A 20,270-nucleotide genomic window follows, 5' to 3' on the forward strand; every position below is an offset into this window, starting at 1 on the left:
GAGACAGATAGAGAGAGACAGACATAGACAGACATTGACAGAGACATAGACAGAGAGACAGACAGAAACAGACAGTGTCAGAGACATACAGAGACAGACAGAGACAGAAAGAGAGAAAGACAGAAAGAGACAGAGACAAACAGAGACAGAGTAGGACAGAGACAGAGAGAGACAGACATAGACAGACAGAGAGAGAGACAGAAAGAGAGACAGAAACAGAGACAGAGAAAGACATACATAGACAGAGTAAGAGAGAAAGACAGACACACAGGGAGAGACAGAGATAGACACAGAGACAAACAGAGACAGTGTAGGACAGTGTAGGACAGAGACAGAGAGAGACAGACAGAGACAGACAGACATAGACAGAAAGAGCGACATATAGACAGACAGACCGGGAGAGACAGAAACAGAGACAGACAGAGAAAGAGACAGAGAGAGACAGACATAGAAAGAGACAGAGAGAGACAGACATAGAAAGAGACAGAGGGAGACAGACAGAGATAAACAGAGAGAGACAGAGATTGACAGAGCGAGAGAGAGAGAGAAACAGAGAGAGACAGTGTCAGAGACATACAGAGACAGACAGAGACAGAAAGAGACAGTGACAGAGACAGAAACAGAGAGAGACAGAGACAGAGACAGAAAGAGACAGTGACAGAGAGAGACAGAAACAGAGAGAGACAGACATAGACAGACAGCGACAGACAGCGACAGAGACAGACAGCGACAGACAGAGACAAATAGCGACAGACAGAGACAGACAGAGACAAATAGACAGAAAGAGAGACAGAAACAGAGAGAGACAGAGACAGAGACAGAAAGAGACAGTGACAGAGAGAGACAGAAACAGAGAGAGACAGACATAGACAGACAGACAGAGACAGAGAGAAAGACAGAGACAGAGAGGGACCGAGACAGAGAGAGAGAGACAGAGAGAGACAGAGACAGACAGCGACAGACAGCGACAGACAGCGACAGACAGAGACAAATAGCGACAGACAGAGACAGACAGAGACAAATAGCGACAGACAGAGACAGACAGAGACAGAGAGATACAGACATGAAGAGACAGAGAGAGAGAGAGACAGACAGAGACTTGCAAAACAGAGACTTGCAGACAGAGAGAGAGAGAGAGAAAGACAGACAGCGACAGACAGAGACAGACACAGACAGAGACAGAGACAGAGACAGATACAGAGAGATACACACAGAGACATACAGACAGAGACAAACAGAGACAGACACAGAGAGAGAGACAGAAACAGAGAGAGAAAGATAGAGACAGAGATACAGACATAGACCGACATGAAGAGACAGAGAGAAAGACAGAGAGAGACAGAGACAGAGAGAAAAACAGAGAGAGACAGACAGAGACCGAGACAGAGACACAGAAAGAAACAGACAGACAAAGACAGAGACAGAGAGACAGAGACAGAGAGAGACAAACAGAGACAGAGACAGAGAGACAGACAGAGACAGAGACCGACATAGACATAGACAGACAGGTAGAGACAGAGACAGAGACAGAGAGACCGACATAGACAGACAGGTAGAGACAGAGACAGAGAGAGAGAGAGGTACAGAGACAGACAGACAGACAGACAGACAGACAGACAGACAGACAGACAGACAGACAGACAGACAGACAGACAGACAGAGTGACAGACATGAAGGGACAGGGACAGAGAGAGACAGAGACAGAGAGAGACAGAGAGAGACAGAGAGAGACAGAGAGAGAAAGAGACAGAAAGAGAGAGACAGACAGACACAGAGAGAGACAGAGACAGAGAGAAAAACAGAGAGAGACAGATAGAGACAGAGACAGACAGAGACAGACAGAGATAGACAGAGACAGAGAGAAAAACAGAGAGAGACAGACAGAGACCGAGACAGAGACACAGAAAGAAACAGACAGACAAAGACAGAGACAGAGAGACAGAGACAGAGACCGACATAGACAGACAGGTAGAGACAGAGACAGAGAGACCGACATAGACAGACAGGTAGAGACAGAGACAGACAGACAGACAGACAGACAGACAGACAGACAGACAGACAGACAGACAGACAGACAGACAGACAGACAGACAGACAGACAGACAGACAGACAGACAGACAGACAGACGAGACAGAGTGACAGACAAAGAGACAGACATGAAGGGACAGGGACAGAGAGAGAGACAGAGACAGAGAGAGAAAGAGAGAAAGAGACAGAAATAAAGACAGAAAGAGACAGACAGACAGAGAGAGAGACAGAGACAGACAGAGAGAGACAGACAGACACAGAGAGAGACAGAGACAGAGAGAGACAGAGACAAACAGACAGAGAGAGACAGAGAGATACAGAGGGAGAAAGAGACAGAGAGAGAAAGAGACAGAGAGAGAAAGAGACAGAGAGTGAAAGAGAGAGAGAGAAAGAGACAGAGAGAGAAAGAGAGAGAGAGAAAGAGAGAGAGAAAGAGACAGAGAAAGAGAGAGAGAGAAAGAGACAGAGAGAGAAAGAGACAGAGAGAAAGAGAGAGAGAAAGAGACAGAGAGAGAAAGAGACAGAGAGAGACAGAGACAGAGAGAGACAGAGACAGAGAGAGACAGAAACAGAGAGAGACAGAAAGACAGAAACAGAGAGTGACAGAAAGCGAGACAGAGAAAGAGACAAAAAGAGACAGACAGACATAGAGACACAGATACAGAGAGACAGAGACAGACAGAGACAGAGAGAGAAAGAGAGACAGAGACAGACCGAGAAAGAGACAGAGACTGACAGAAAAAGAGACAGACAGAGACAGAGAAAGAGACAGAAAGAGACCGAAAGAGACAGACTGACATAAACAGAAAGAGAAACAGACAGACAGAAAAAGAGAGAGACAGAGACAGAAACAGACAGAGAGAGAAAGATACAGACTGACAGAAACAGAAAGAGACACAGACTGACAAAAAAAGAGACCGACAGAGACAGAGAAAGAGACAGACAGAGAAAGAGAGAGACAGAGAAAGAGAGAGACAGACAAAAAGAGAAAGAGAAAAAAAGAGACAGACAGATACAGAGACAGACAGAGAGACAGACACAGAGAGAGACAGACAGACAGAGAGACAGGCACAGAGAGAGACAGAAAGACAGACAGAGAAAGAGACAGAGAGAGACAGAAAGACAGACAGAGAAAGAGACAGAGAGAGACAGAAAGACAGACACAGAGAGAGAGAGAGACAGAGAGAGACAGAAAGACAGACAGAGAGAGAGACAGACAGAGACAGACAGAGAAAGAAACAGGCAGACCAAGGCAGAAAGAGACCGAGACTGACAGAAAAGAGACAGAGACAACAACAAAAAAGAGACAGACAGAGACAGACAGAGACAGAGAAAGAGACCGAAAGAGACAGACAGAAAAAGAGAGAGACAGAAAGAGACAGAGAAAGAGAAAGACCGAGAAAGAGACATAGACAGACAGACAGAGACAGACCGATAAAGAGACATAGACAGACAGAGACAGAGACAGAATGAGACAGAGACAGAGACATAGACAGACAGAGACAGAATGAGACAGAGACAGACAAGGAAAGACAGAAAAAGACAGACAGACAGAAAGAAGCAGAAAGAGACAGACTGACAGAGAAAAAGACCGAAAGATACAGACAGAAACATAGACAGAAACATAGACAGACCGAGAAAGAGACAGAGACAGAGAAAGAGAAAGACAGACAGAAATAGACAGAAAGATACAGACAGAGACAGATACAGAGAGAGACAGAGAGAGACAGAGACACACACAGAGACAGAGAGAAAAAGAGACAGAGAGAGACAGAGAGAAATAGACAGAAAGAGACAGACAGAGACAGACAGAGAAAGAGACAGAATGAGACAGAGACAGACAGAGACAGAAAGAGACAGACAGAGACAGAAAGAGACAAAGACAGACAGAAAAAGAGAGACAGAGACATACAGAGAAAGAGACTGAGAGAGACAGAGACAGAGAGACAGAGACAGCGACAGAAAGAGAGACAGAATGAGATGGAGACAGACAGGGAAAGACAGAAAAAGACAGACAGAAAGAGAGACAGAAAGATACAGACAGAGACAGAGAGAGACAGATACAGAGAGACAGACAGAGAAAGAGACAGAAAGAGACAGGAACAGAGACAGACAGACAAAGAGACAGTGACAGATAGAGACAGAGACAGAAAGAGACAGAGAGAAACAGAGACAGTCAGAGACCGAGACGGAGAGAGAGAGACAGAGACAGAGACATAGACAGACAGACAGAGAGAGAGACAGACAGAGACAAAAAGAAACAGAAAGAGACAGAGTCAGACAGAGACAGAGAAAGAGAGACTGAGAGAGACAGTGACAGACAGAGACTGTAACGGTTTACTTCTGTGGATGAAGGATCAGACAGCGTGGTAAGTGTACATAGTTGTATTTAATGAATAAACCGAACGAACACTACAAAACAATAAACGAACCGTGAATAACCGAAACGGTACCGTGGTAAAAAAACACAAACACAGACACGGAAACAATCACCCACAAAATACCCAAAGAACATGGCTGCCTAAATATAGTTCCCAATCAGAGACAATGATAAACACCTGCCTGTCATTGAGAACCAATCTAGGCAACCATAGACTTACATAAACACCTAGTTTAGACAGAGACCGAGAGAGACAGAGACATACAGAGAAAGAGACAGAGACAGGCAGAGACAGACAGAGACAGACAGAGACAGACAGAGACAGAGAAAGAGAGAGACAGACAGACACTGACAGAGACAGAGACAGAGAGAGACAAACAGAGAAAGAGACAGGCAGAGAAAGAGACAGACAGAGACACAGAGACAGACAGAGAGAGACAGACAGACATAGAGACAGTGACAGAGAGCGACAGAGCCTGATACAGACAGGGAGAGAGACAGACATATACACAGACAGAGAAAGAGACAAAAAGAGACAGAGACAGAGAGACAGACCGAGACAGAGACAGAAATGGACTGACAGATACAGAGACAGACATAAAAGAGAGACAGACAGATACAGAGACCGAGACAGATCCAGACAGAGAGGAGACAGAAAGAGACAGAAACAGAGAGAGAGAGACAGACCGAGAAAGAGACAAAAAGATACAAAGACAGACAGAGACAGATACAGAGAGAGATATACATAGACAGAGAGAGACAGAGACATAGAGAGAAAGAGAGAGACAGTGATAGACAGAGACAGTCAGAGACAGAGAGAGACAAATACTGACAGAGAGAGACTAAGAAAGAGACAAAGAGCGACAGACAGAGACAGTGACAGACAGAGACAGTGACAGACAGAGACAGTGACAGACAGAGACAGACACAGAGACAGAGACAATAAGATACAGAGAGAGACAAAGACAGAAAGAGATGAGACAGACACAGATACAGAGAGAGACAGACAGAGACAGATAGAAAAAGAGTCAGAAAGATACAGACAGAGAAATACAGAGACAGACAGAAACAGAGACAGACATATACAGAAACAGAGAGACAGAAACAGAAAGGGACAGATACAGACAGAAAAAGAGAGAGACAGACAGAAAAAGAGAGAGAGAGAGACAGACAGAAAGAGACAGACAGAGAGAGAAGGTCACAGAGAGCGACAGAGACAGACAGAGATATACATAGACAGAGAGACAGAAAGAAAGAGACAGACAGAGACAGTGATAGACAGAGACAGTCAGAGACAGAGACAGAGAGAGACAGGGAGAGACAGATACTGACAGAGACAGACAGAGACAGACTAAGAAAGAGACAAAAAGAGAGTGACAGACAGACAGTGATAGACAGAGACTGATAGACAGAGACAGACTAAGAAACAGAGAGAGACAGAGAGAGATACAGAGACAGACAGAGACAGCGACAGAAAGACCCAGACAGAGACAGTGACAGAGAGACAGACAGAGACAGTGACTGAGAGAGAGAGACAGACTAAGAAAGAGACAAAATGAGACAGAAAGAGCGACAGACAGTGACAGACAGAGACAGTGACAGTGACAGACAGTGACAGAGACAGACTAAGAAACAGAGAGAGACAGAGAGATACAGAGACAGACAGAGACAGCGACAGAAAGACACAGACAGAGACAGTGACTGAGAGAGACCAAGACAGAGAGAGACGGAGACAGAGAGACAGATACAGACCGAGACAGAGAGAGAAAGAGACAGACCGAGACAGAGAGAGAAAGAGACAGACCGAGACAAATTAAATTAGACAGAGAAAGAAAGAGACCAAGACAGAGAGACAGAGACAGAGAGAGACAGATACAGACAGAAACAGAGAGAGAAAGAGACAGACCGAGACAGAGACAAAATTAGACAGACAGAAAAAGAGACAGAGAAAATCAGAAACAGAAACAGAAAGAAGCAGAGACATAAATAGACAGAGTCAGAGACAGACAAAGACAGAGAGAGAAACACAGATACAGAGAGAGACAGAGAGAGAAAGACAGATACTGAGAGACAACGAGATACAGACAGAGAGAGACAGAGAGAGACAGACAAAGAGACAGAGAGACAGAGACATACAGAGACAGACAAAGACAGAAAGACAGGAACAGAGACAGACAGACAGAGACAGAGACAGAAACAGTGACTGAGAGAGACAGACAGAGACAGACTAAGAAAGAGACAGAAAGAGACAAAAAGAGACAGAAAGAGCGACAGACAGTGACAGACAGAGACAGTGACAGACAGAGCAGAGACAGTGACAGTGACAGAGACAGTGACAGAGAGAGACAGAGACAGACTAAGAAACAGAGAGAGACAGAGAGAGATACAGAGACAGACAGAGACAGCGACAGAAAGACACAGACAGAGACAGTGACTGAGAGAGACAGACAGAGACAGACTAAGAAAGAGACAAGAGACAGAAAGAGTGACAGACAGTGACAGACAGAGACAGAGACAGTGACAGAGACAGAGAGAGACAGAGACAGACTAAGAAACAGAGAGAGATACAGAGACAGACAGAGACAGCGACAGAAAGACACAGACAGAGACAGTGACTGAGACAGACAGAGAGAAAGAGAGAGAGACAGAAAGAGACAGAGAGACATATACAGAGACAGACAGATACCGAGAGAGACAGAGACAGAGCGAGAGACAGAAAGAGACAGACAGATACAGAGACAGAGAAAGACAGAGACAGAAAGAGACTGACAGAGACAGAAAGACAGAGACAGAGAAAGACTGAAATAAACATACAGAGACAGACAGAGAGAGAGAGACAGACAAAGAGAGAGAGTCAGAGAGAGAAACACAGAGAAAGAGACAGAAACAGAAAGAGCCAGAACTAGACAGAAAGAAACAGACAGAAAGAGACAGAGACAGACAGACAGTAAGAGACAGACAGAGACTGAGGGACAGAAAGAGAGTGAGACAGACAGAGACTGACAGAGACCGAAAGAGACTGACAGACAGAGTAAGAGAGAGACAGAGACACAGAAAGAGACAGAGAGAGACAGAAACAGAAAAAGACAGAAAGAGACAGAGAAAGAGACAGAAATAGGCAGAGACAGGCAGAGACAGGCAAAGACAGGCAAAGACAGGCAGAGACAGAGACAGAAAGAGACCAAGACAGGCAGAGACAGAGACAGAGAGAGAAAGAGACAGAGAGAGAAAGAGACAGGGAGAGAAAGAGACAGAGAGAGAAAGAGACAGACCGAGACAGAGAGAGAGAACGAGACAGAACGAGACAGAGAGAGAGAACGAGACAGAACGAGACAGAGACAGACAGAGAAAGACAGAGAAATTAGACAGAAAAAGAGAGACAGAGACAGACAGAGACGGAGAGAGACAGAGACAGAGAGAGACAGAAACAGAAAGAAGCAGAGACATAAATAGACAGAGACAGACAGAGACGGAGAGAGACGGAGACGGAGAGAGAGAGACAGAAACAGAAAGCAGAGACATAAATAGACAGAAAGAGAGAGACAGACAGAGACAGAGACAGCAAAAGAGAGATAGACAGAGAGAGAGACAGAGAACGAGACAGAAAGAGAACGAGACAGAAAGAGACAGAGAAAGACAGAGAAAAAAACTGAAATCAACATGAGAGACAGAAACAGAAAGAGACCAAGACAGAGAGAGACAGATACAGACAGAAACAGAGAGAGAAAGAGACAGACCGAGACAGAGACAAAATTAGACAGACAGAAAAAGAGAGACAGAGAAAATCAGAGACAGAGACAGACAGAGAGAGAGACAGAAACAGAAAGAAGCAGAGACATAAATAGACAGAAAGAGTCAGAGACAGACAGAGACAAAATGAGACAGAAAAAGAGAGAGAGAGAGAGACAGAGAGAGACAGAGAGAGACAGAGAGAGACAGAGAGAGAGAGACAGACAGAGACAGAGACAGACAGAGACAGAGACAGACAGAGAAAGAGACAGAGACAGACACAGACAAAGACAGAAAGAGACTGAGACAGACAGAAACAGAAAGAGACAGAGACAGAGAGAAACAGAAAGAGACAGAGAAAGAGAGACAGAGACAGACAGAGACAGAGATAGAAAGAGACAGAAAGAGAGACAGAGACAGACCGAGACAGACTAAGAAAGAGACAAAGAGAGACAGAGAAAGAGAGAGACAGAGACAGAAAGCGAGACAGACAGAGACAGGGAAAGACAGACAGACACAGATACAGAGAGAGACACAGGTACAGAGAGAGACAGAGAGACAAATCGACAGAAAGAGACAGACAGCGACAGAGACAGATTAAGACAGACAGAGACAAAATGAGACAGAGACAGAAAGAGAGAAAATCAGAGACAGACAGAGAAAGAGAAAGACAGAGACAGACAGAGACATAGAGACAGAGAGACAGAGAGAGACAGACAGCGACAGAGACAGATTAAGACAGACAGAGACAAAATGAGACAGACAGAAAAAGAGAGAAAATCAGAGACAGACAGAGAAAGACAGAGACAGACAGACAGACAGACAGACAGACAGACAGACAGACAGACAGACAGACAGACAGACAGACAGACAGACAGACAGACAGACAGACAGACAGACAGACAGACAGACAGACAGAGAGATATTGAGACAAAGATACAGAGACAGACAGAGACAGAGACAGATAGAGATAGACAGAGAGACACACATAGACAGAAAGAGACAGAGACATACAGAGACAGAGACACACAGAGACAGAGAGACACACAGAGACAGAATGAGACAGAGACCGAAAGAGGGAGACCGAGACAGACAGAGAATGATAGAAACGAATAGAGAGAGACCGAGACAGACAGATAGATAGACAGAGACAGACAGAGACAGACAAAGAAAGAGACAGAGACAGACAGAGAAAGATAGACAGAGACAGAAAGAGAGACAGAGAAAGAGACAGAAAGAGAGACAGGGAAAGAGACAGAAAGAGAGAAAGAGACAGAAAGAGACTGACAGACAGAGACAGACACACAGAAGAGACAGAAAGAGACAGATGCAGAGACAAAGACAGAGACAAATACAGACAGAGACAGAAAGAAACAGAGACAAAGACATTATAACATCCTGAAGATTGATTCTGCACTTAGTTTGACCAGTTTCTTTGACCTGTAATATGTCTTTTGGATGTTTTGTAAGTTTTCATGCAAAGTTATCCTGGACCAGAAGTCATTTTTTGGCCATGTGAGCTGAAAGTGATAGCAAATGCTGCTACTTGGACACTAGAATTGAACATTATGAAACAAAACAATTTATTGTTGAACTAGGACTCCTTGTCCTAGTTCAAGATCAAAGGTAAGGGAATATTTATGTTGTAATTTTGTATTTCTGTTGACTCCAACATGGCGGAGAAATATTGTTACGCCTGAGCGCCGTCTCAGATTATTGCATGGTAGGCTTTTTCCGTAACGTTAAAAAAAAAATGTGACACAGCGGTTGCATTAAGAGCCAGTGTATCTTTAGTTATATGTACAACATGTATCTTTAGTCAAAGTTTATGATGAGTATTTCTGTTATCTGGCGTAGCTTTCTATAATTTCTCCGGATATGGAGGAATTTCTGAACATGGCGTCAATGTAAACCGAGATTTATGGATATAAAATGCATATTATCGAACAAAACATAAATGTGTAACATGTCATATGACTGTCATCTGATGAAGATTTTCAAGAGGTTAGTGATTGATTTTTTTTTATCCTGCTTTTGTGATTTTTATCTTCTGCTGGAAAAAATGGCTACGTTTTTTCTTTGGTTTGGTGGTGGTCTAACATAAATATATGCTGTGTTTTCGCCGTAAAACATTTAAAAAATCTGACACGCTGGGTATATGAACAAAGTGTTTATCTTTCATTTGAGGTATTGGACTTGTTAATGTGTGGAGGTTAAATATTTCTAAAGAATATTTTTGCATTCCCTGCGCCACCTTTTCAGCTGAACGGGGGGGAGGTGAACCCCACCTCGCCTTAACAAGTTTTAATGTCGAAGTAGTCAATACAAACAGAGTATAGTATAAAGTAATTTACCTTGTCTGATGATTCTCTATGATATCCAAATCATATATGTTGAGGATCATGCCTAGGCACTGATCTCTCCTCCTTTTATACCTATTTTAGACACTTAGTTTGGGGAAAGATGTTCGGGAGTGCAACTGACTTTGCCTGTGAGTGCAACTGACTTTGCCTGTGAGTGCAACTGACTTTGCCTGTGAGTGTAACTGACTTTGCCTGTGAGTGCAACTGACTTTGCCTGTGAGTGTAACTGACTTTGCCTGTGAGTGCAACTGACTTTGCCTGTGAGTGCAACTGACTTTGCCTGTGATTGCAAAAGTCATTATTACTCAATCCAGTTTTAGGTCTTTCAGCACAGATGCCCATACATCTTCTTCCATTTGGGCTTGGGTTTGGTAAGGCTGTGCATACCACTCCCTCTTAGTTTTCACAAAGGTTGGTTATTGCTTTATTTCCAGTTCTTTCCACTGTTGTTCATTCAGCTCCCCCTGCTGGTAACTTCCTGATGTGTCAGTTTCTTCCTGTATTCCCCTGTCAATGGTTGATCCCAGATCCCATGGATGTGGCTCAAGGTCTGGGCTGGCTGCTGGGGGAGGGGTCTGATTTATTTTGGTTTTTGCTACAACAGACAGAGAAAGAGACATTAAGAGACAGACAGAGACAGAAAAAGACAGACAGACATAGAAAGAGACAGAAAGAGACAAAGAGAGACAGAAAGAGACAGAAAGAGACAAAAAGAGACAGAAAGAGACAGAGAGAGACAGACAGAGAAAGAGACAGACAGAAGGAGACAGAAATAGACACAGACAGAGAGAGACAGAAAGAGGAGACAGAAAGAGGAGACAGAGAAAGACAGACAGAGATAGAAAGAGACAAACAGAGAAAGAGACAGAGACGAACAGAGAAAGGGACAAAGAGAGACAGACAGAGAAAGAGACATAGACAGACAGAGAGAGACAGATGCAGACAGAGACAGAAAGAAATTGAGACATAAAGAGACAGAAGGAACATAAGGAACATAAATTTCAACATACCAATTAGGATTTGGCTAAAAATACTTGAATCAGTCATAGAGCCCATTGCCCTTTATGGTTGTGAAGTCTGGGGTCCGCTCACCAACCAAGACTTCAGAAAATGGGACAAACACCAAATTGAGACTGCACTCAGAATTCTGCAAAAGTATCCTCCGTGTACAACGTAGAACACCAAATAATGCATGCAGAGCAGAATTAGGCAGATACCCACTAATGATCAAAATCCAGAAAAGAGCCGATAAATTCTATAACCACCTAAAAGGAAGCGATTCCCAAACTTTCCATAACAAAGCCATCACCTACAGAGAGATGAACCTGGAGAAGAGTCCCCTAAGCAAGCTGGTCCTGGGGCTCTGTTCACAAACACAAACACACCCCACAGAGCCCCAGGGCAGCAGCACAATTAGACCCAACCAAATCATGAGAAAACAAAAAGATAATTACCTGACACATTGGAAAGAATTAACAAAAAACTGAGCAAACTAGAATGCTATTTGGCCCTACACAGAGAGTACACGGCGGCAGAATACCTGACCACTGTGACTGACCCAAAATTAAGGAAAGCTTTGACTATGTACAGACTCAGTGAGCATAGCCTTGCTATTGAGAAAGGCCGCCGTAGGCAGACATGGCTCTCAAGAGAAGACAGGCTATGTGCTCACTGCCCACAAAATGAGGTGGAAACTGAGCTGCACTTCCTAACCTCCTGCCCAATGTATGACCATATTAGAGAGACATATTTCCCTCAGATTACACAGATCCACAAAGAATTTGAAAACAAATCAAATTTAGAAAAACTCCCATATCTACTGGGTGAAATTCCACAGTGTGCCATCACAGCAGCAAGATTTGTGACCTGTTGCCACGAGTGAAGAACACACACCATCGTAAATACAACCCATATCTATGCTTGTTTATTTTATCTTGTGTCCTTTACCATTTGTACATTGTTAAAACACTGTATATATATATATATGACATTTGTAATGTCTTTATTGTTTTGAAACTTCTGTATGTGTGATGTTTACTGTTCATTTTCATTGTTTATTTCACTTTATATATTCACTTTATATATTATCTACCTCACTTGCTTTGGCAATGTTAACACATGTTTCCCATGCCAATAAAGCCCTTGAATTGAAATTTAATTGACAAAGACAGAGAGAGAAAGTGACAGAGACAGACAGACAGAGACATAGACAGAATGAGACAGACAGGGAAAGAGAGAGGCAGAGAGAGAAAGATACAGACAGAGACAGAGACAGCAATTGAGACAGAGAGAAAGATACAGAGAGACAGAGACATAGACAGACAGAGAAGGAGACAGAGAAGGAGACAGAGATGGAGACAGAGACAGACATAGAAAGATAGAGACAGAGAGACATAGACAGAGAGAAACGGAGAGAAAGAGATACAGACAGAGAAAGATACATAAAGAAACAGACAGAAAAAGACAGAGAGAGACAGAGACAGAGAGACAGACAAAGACAGAAAGAGACAGGCAGAAACAGACAGACAGAGACAGAATGAGACAGAGAAGGACAGAGAAAGAGACAGAAAGAGACAGAGAGAGACAGAGAGAGAGAGACACAGATTGGGACAGAGAGAAAGAGACAGAAACATAGAGACAGACAGAGACAGAAAGAGACAGAAAGAGACAGACAGAGACAGATAGAGACAGAAATTGAGACAGAAAGAGAGAGACAGACAGAGACCGAGACAGAGTCTGACAGAGAAAGAGAGAGAGACAGAGAAAGAAATTGAGACAGAGAGAGAGACAGACAGAGAGAAAGAGACAGAAAGAAAGAGACAGAAACAGAGAGACAGAGACAGAAAGAGACAGACAGAGACAGAAAGAAACAGACAGAGACAGAAATTGAGTCAGAAAGAGACAGACAGAGACATACATTGAGACAGAAAGAGACAGATGCAGACAGAGACAGAGAGACAGAAAGAGACAGGCAAAGACAGAAAGAGACAGACATAGACAGACATAGACAGACATAGACAGACATAGACAGAGAAAGATACATAAAGAGATAAAGACAGAAAAAGACAGAAAGAGAAAGAAAGAGAGAGACAGAGACAGAAAGAACCAGACAGAGAAAGAATGAGACAGAGAAGGACAGAGAAAGAGACAGAGAGACAGACAGAGAGAGAGAGAGACAGATTGAGAGAAAGAGACAGAAACAGAAAGAAAGAGACAGAAACAGAGAGACAGACAGAGACAGAAAGAGACAGAAAGAAACAGACAGAGACAGAAATTGAGACAGAAAGAGAGACACAGACAGAGACCGAGACAGAGTCAGACAGAGAAAGAGAGAGAGAGAGAGAAAGAAATTGAGACAGAAAGAGACAGACAGAAAGAGACAGACAGAGACATGCATTGAGACAGAAAGAGACAGATGCAGACAGAGAGACCGAGAAAGACAGAGACAGATAGAGACAAAAAGAGACAGGCAAAGACAGAAAGAGACAGACATAGACAGACATAGACAGACATAGACAGACATAGACAGAGAAAGATACATAAAGAGATAAAGACAGAAAAAGACAGAAAGAGAAAGAAAGAGAGAGACAGAGACAGAAAGAACCAGACAGAGAAAGAGACAGAGAGAGATGGATGCAGACATAGAGAGACAGAATGAGACAGACAGAGATTTAGACAGACAGAGAAAGAGACAGAAAGAGACAAAGAGACAGAAAGAGACTGTCAGAAAGAGACAGACATATACAGAGAGAGACAGATACATAAAGAGACAGGGACAGAAAGAGACAGAGAGAAACAGAGAGACAGACAGAGACAGAAAGAGACAGACAGAGACCGAATGAGACAGAGACAAAGACAGAAAGAGACAGACAGAGACAGACATAGACAGAGAGACAGATACAGACAGAGAAAGATACATAAAGAGATAGACAGAAAAAGACAGACAGAAAAAGACAAAGAGAAAGAAAGAGACAGAGAGAGAGACAGAGACAGAAAGAACCAGACAGAGACAGACAGATGGATGCAGACATAGAGAGACAGAGAGAGACAGAGACAGAATGAGACAGACAGAAAGAAATTGAGAAAGAGACAGACAGAGATTTAGACAGACAGAGAAAGAGACAGACAGAGAAAGAGACAGAGAGAGACAGACATATACAGAGATAGACAGATACATAAAGAGACAGGGACAGAAAGAGACAGAGAGAAACAGAGACAGACAGAGACAGAAAGAGACAGACAGGGAAAGAGACAGAAAGAGACAGACAGGGAAAATGACAGAGAGAAACAGAAAGAGACAGAGGGACAGAGATAGACAGAGACAGATAAAGAAATTGAGACAGAGAGAGAAAGAGACTGACAGAGAAAGGGACAGAAAGAGACAGACAGAGACAGAATGACACAGAGAAAGACATTGAGACAGAGAGAAAGACAGAGCGAGAAAGAGACAGTGACAGACAGAGACAGAGAGAGACAGACAGAGACAGAATGAGACAGAGATAGACAGGAAAAGAAATTGAGACAGAAAGAGACAGACAGAGAGAAAAAGAGACAGAGACAGACAGACAGAGACAGAAAGAAATTGAGACAGAGACAGAAAGAGACAGAGACAGAAAAAGAGACAGACAGAGAAAAAGAGACAGACAGACAGAGACAGACAGAGACAGACAGAGACAGAAAGAAATTGAGACAGACAGAGAAAAAGAGACAGAGAGATGGATGCAGACATAGTCTGCAGCATTGTGACGTATTTGTAGGCATATCATTGGAAGATTGACCATAAGAGACTACATCTACCAGGTGGTCGCTTGGTGTCCTCCGTCGCAATTATTGTGTAATCTCCAGCTGCAGTATTTTTCCGTTTGCTTCTGATGAGAAGCCAACTGCCACCACTGATAGATTATCAAATAGATATGTGAAAAACACCTTGAAGATTGATTCTAAACAACGTTTGCCATGTTTCTGTTGATATTATGGAGCTAATTTGGAAAAAGGTTCGGCGTTTGTAAGTGACTGCATTTTCCGGTCTTTTTCTTAGTCAAACGTGATGAACAAAACGGAGTTATTTCGTCTTCACAAATAATCTTTTTGGAAAAAATGAACATTTGCTATCTAACTAAGAGTCTCGTCATTGAAAACATCCAAAGTTCTTCAAAGGTAAATTATTTTATTTGAATGTTTTTCTTGTTTTTGTGAAAATGTTGCCTGCTGAATGCTAGGCTTAATGCTATGCTAGGCTATCAATACTCTTACACAAATGCTTGTGTAGCTTTGGTTGAAAAGCATATTTTGAAAATCTGAGATGACAGTGTTGTTAACAAAAGGCTAAGCTTGTGTTTGAATATTTTTATTTCATTTCATTTGCGATTTTCATGGTAATGAGCTTGAGGCTATGATTACGCTCCCGGATACGGGATTGCTCGACGCTAGAGGTTAAAGGGACAACTTATAATGGGATGAAATGTTTAAAACGCATCTAAAATGCCGAACTTGCACATGTGCAATTCAAAATGGGTCAATATGCTGAAATGGAGGAATGTGTTTTAAAGCATTAAAGGAGGTCTAAAGGGGCAATACGTTTAACAATCAAAAACCAACAACTGTGTCATTGTAAATTGAGTGAACTTGAACTAAAAGTGAATGATGGAGGATGAGATCCCAAATAAGACTCCACTGGAGAGGGCAGAGGAGCATCTAAATTCACTCTATGCAGCCCGGAGAGGCAAACTTGGAGTGTGTACACGCAAAATGAATGAAATAAAAGCCCTTCTTGTTGATGGAGGAAAGCATTTCATGCTGTTCTCAATGACTTTGAGAATGCTCATGATTCTGTGCTAGAGCTGGTCACAGAGAAGGAACACGAACAGGAGAGCATTAACTATTCAATCAACCAAGATTGAGAACTTATGAACATTTCCTGAAAGAGGTGGAAATATGGAAAAAAGCTGAAATCGAGCCACAAGACAGCATTTTCAATGTGTCAAAAACATCAAGTAAAACAAAGTATTCTAAGACTGCTTCCTCAGTGTCCTCTGCACGCCTAAAAGCTGAGGCAGAACTAGCAGCTCTACTAGCTCGACAAGCATGCATTGGAACTGGAGAAAGCTCAACTGGAACAACAGAAAGCTCAACTGAATGTTAGGATGGAAAAAATGGCACTGGAAACGGACATAGCAGCATATAATGCCAAACTGAAGGTTCTGGAGAGTGTTGAGTCAACTTCTCGATCCCATGCTGTGGCAGCCCATTTTCTAAGCCAAGAAGATGGAATGAACTCTTATTTTGAGAACCAGGAACCCGAGGTCTATAAGGAACCTGAACCATCACCTATTGAGTTTGCTGCATTAGGTGCAGTTCCAAAGACCCCACTACAAAGAGTTTACAACAACCGACCACAAAGCCATCAAAACCTATTCAGAAAACAGTCATAAACCACACCCTTCAGCAGCCAACATCAAGGTGTAGCAATCAACACAGAATCAACACTGCAGGTATCAGCCATAATACCAGCCATGATAACCTCTCTACTGTCATGCAAAGGCAGAATGAAATTGCTGACCTCCTTGTACTACAGCACAAACAGGCCACACTCCCTGTTAGGGAGATACCTATGTTTGACGGTGATCCTCTAAACTTTAGGCCATTTATGCGTGCATTTGAGCATGGTATAGCAGATAAGACAAGCGGTCACCAGGATAGGCTCTATTACCTGGAACAGTACACCTCTGGTCAGCCCAAGGATCTGGTCCGTAGTTCTCTGCATATGGAAGCCAGAAGAGGCTATGCAGAGGCTAAGAGGTTGTTAAAGGAACACTTTAGCAATGAAATCAAAGTCACCACTGCTTACATGGAAAAAGCTTGGAACTGGATAAACATCAAACCGGATGATGGAAAGGGACTGGGTGGCTATGCACTCTATCTTAGAGGTTGCTGTAACGCTATGCAAGACTTACAGAACATGGAAGAGCTTAATCTTCCCTCCAACATAAAGTTGATCATGTCAAAACTTCCCTACAACCTAAGGGAAAAATGGAGGTCTAAGGCATGTGATATTTTAGAGAGAAGCCACCTGAGGGCCCAGTTCAGTGAGCTTGTGACGTTCATGGAAAAACAGGCCAAAATACTGCAGGATCCGTTGTACGGAGATATCCAAGATCCCCTGACCAACAAAACGTTTTTTAAAACCAAAACAGAAGCTGACTTTAAACAGCAGTTCAAATCCAAGAGTAGGGGAAGCAGCTTTGCCACTGCAGTAGCTGTAGTGGCAGATTGTGACTCTGAAAAACCTCTAAAAGAACACACATTCAAAGTCAAGAAACCAGGCACCTACCCTTCTGATGCTCCCAGTATCTCATGTGTATTTTGCGCTGGTGAGCATTTCCTGGTCGACTGCCAACAGGTGAAGGCACAGCCACACGAAGCCAAGGTTGAGTTTCTGAGATCAAAAGGCCTTTGTTTTGGCTGTTTGATGAGAGGACACTTAAGCAAAGAATGACATTTCTGACAGGTCATCCTTCTTTTACAAAGAAAGCACCCCACTATCCTGCACATTGAAGGAAGAGAGAGATTTAGATCTCTGAAGGCAGATACGAGGGGTGTAGCAGTAAAGCGGGAGGAGACTGTCAGCAGTGCTCTTGTTTCACTGGAAGCTGGTGAAGATACTGGGGCCGGTACAGATTGTGCACTTGCGATTGTGCCAGTTCAAGTAAAGATGGCAAATGGAAGCAAGTCTACGTTAACCTATGCATTTCTCGGTTCTGGTAGCTCAGCAACATTTTGTACGGAGAGACTCATGAGGCAGTTGCAAGCTAAAGGCAGTGAGACTGAAATTGTGCTACGCACAATGGGGCAGGAGAGTCCTACCAAGAGCTTTGAGATATCTGGATTAGAGATTGGCAATGTGGAAGGTGACACATTTCTTGCATTACCAAAGGTCTACATCCAAAATAAGATAAGAGAATATTCCGACTCAGAAAGATCTGAAAAGGTGGCCATACCTGAAAGAGGTTCAGTTGAAGGAAATTGACGCTGACGTCGAACCCCTGATTGGTGTAAATGCTCCAAAGGCAATGGAACCCTGGCAAATCATAACTAGTCAAGGCAACGGACCGTATGCAGTGAAAACCCACTTTGGATGGGTGATGAACGGTCCTCTTAACAATTGTACCATGGCAGAAGAATCTGGGCATCCTACGGTGATGGCCAATCGTATCTCAATGGCCGACCTGGGGGTTCTTCTTGTAAATCAGTACAACCATGACTTCCCTGAAAGAGGGTATGAAGAGAAAAGTGAGATGTCAGCTGAGGATCGTAGGTTTATGGAGATCGTATCAAGCTCCATAACCCTCAAAGACCATCACTACTACTTACCGTTGCCCTTTCGCAAAAACGATGTAGTCCTGCCAAACAATCGTGACATGGCAAAGCAGCGGGCTCTAAATATTATCAGGAAGTTCAAGAAGGACAAAGGTTACGCTGCAGAGTACAAAGGCTTCATGGAAGAGATGATAACAAAAGGTTACGCCGAGAAGGTACCACAAGAACAGCTCCTCAGAGAGAAAGGCAAAGTATGGTACATACCACACCATGGCGTTCACCATAAGTGCAAAGGAACGACACAAGTAGTGTTTGACTGTTCATCATCCTATAAAGGTACATCTCTTAACAATGAACTCCTTCAAGGCCCTGACCTGGCAACCACGCTTATAGGAGTCTTGCTAAGATTTCGGCAAGAGCACATTGCCATGATGGCAGACATCGAAGGAATGTTCCATCAAGTACGTGTCCATGAAGATTACTTAGACTTCCTGCGATTCCTATGGTGGCCGGACGGTGATACTAACAAAAGATTGGAGGAGTACAGAATGACGGTTCATCTCTTCGGTGCTATATCCTCTCCAAGTTGTGCAAACTTTGCACTGCGAAAGACTGCAGAAGACAACTGTGAGAGGTACAATGAAGAGGTGATTCAAACAGTCAAGTCCAACTTCTATGTTGATGACTGCCTCAAGTCAGTGGCCACAGAAGAACAAGCCATAGCTCTCACAAAAAACCTCAGGGATGTATGCGCTCAGGGTGTGTTCAAATTGACCAAGTGGGTCAGCAACAGCCTCACTGTGCTGGTTTCTGTCCCTGATGAACACAAAGCCAAGCAGATAAAAGAACTGGACCTGGACAGAGAAAATCTGCCTGTTGAAAGAGCACTTGGAATCCGATGGAATTGAAAGTGATGCATTTACCTTCCGAGTCACTGTCAAGAACAGACCCCTTACAAGAAGAGGTATTCTCTCAACTGTCAGCTCTATTTATGATCCATTAGGTTTCCTCGCCCCATTTGTATTAAAGGCAAAACAAATTCTTCAAGTACACTTTCTGCAAGCTAAAGTGTGGATGGGATGAAGTCATCCCTGAAGAACACTATTTCATGGCAGAGATGGCTCTCAGAGCTGGACCAGCTCTCCAGATTCCAGATAGACAGGTGTATGATGCCTGAGAACTTTGGTCAAGTCAAGACGGCACAGCTGCATCACTTCGGTGATGCAAGTGAACAAGGTTATGGCACGTCAAGCTACCTTAGGTTCACAAATGGTATGGAAAAGGTTCACATTGCATTCATACTGGGGAAATCAAGGGTGACTCCACTCAAGCAGATGACAATCCCCAGACTGGAACTTGCTGCAGCAACATTGGCAGTGCGAGTGGACAGGATGTTACGGTTGGAGCTCCAGATTGAACTTGAGGAGTCAACTTTTTGGCGGACAGCCGCAAT

Source organism: Oncorhynchus tshawytscha, linkage group LG21 (assembly GCF_018296145.1).
Source record: "Oncorhynchus tshawytscha isolate Ot180627B linkage group LG21, Otsh_v2.0, whole genome shotgun sequence".
Classification (NCBI taxonomy): domain Eukaryota; kingdom Metazoa; phylum Chordata; class Actinopteri; order Salmoniformes; family Salmonidae; genus Oncorhynchus; species Oncorhynchus tshawytscha.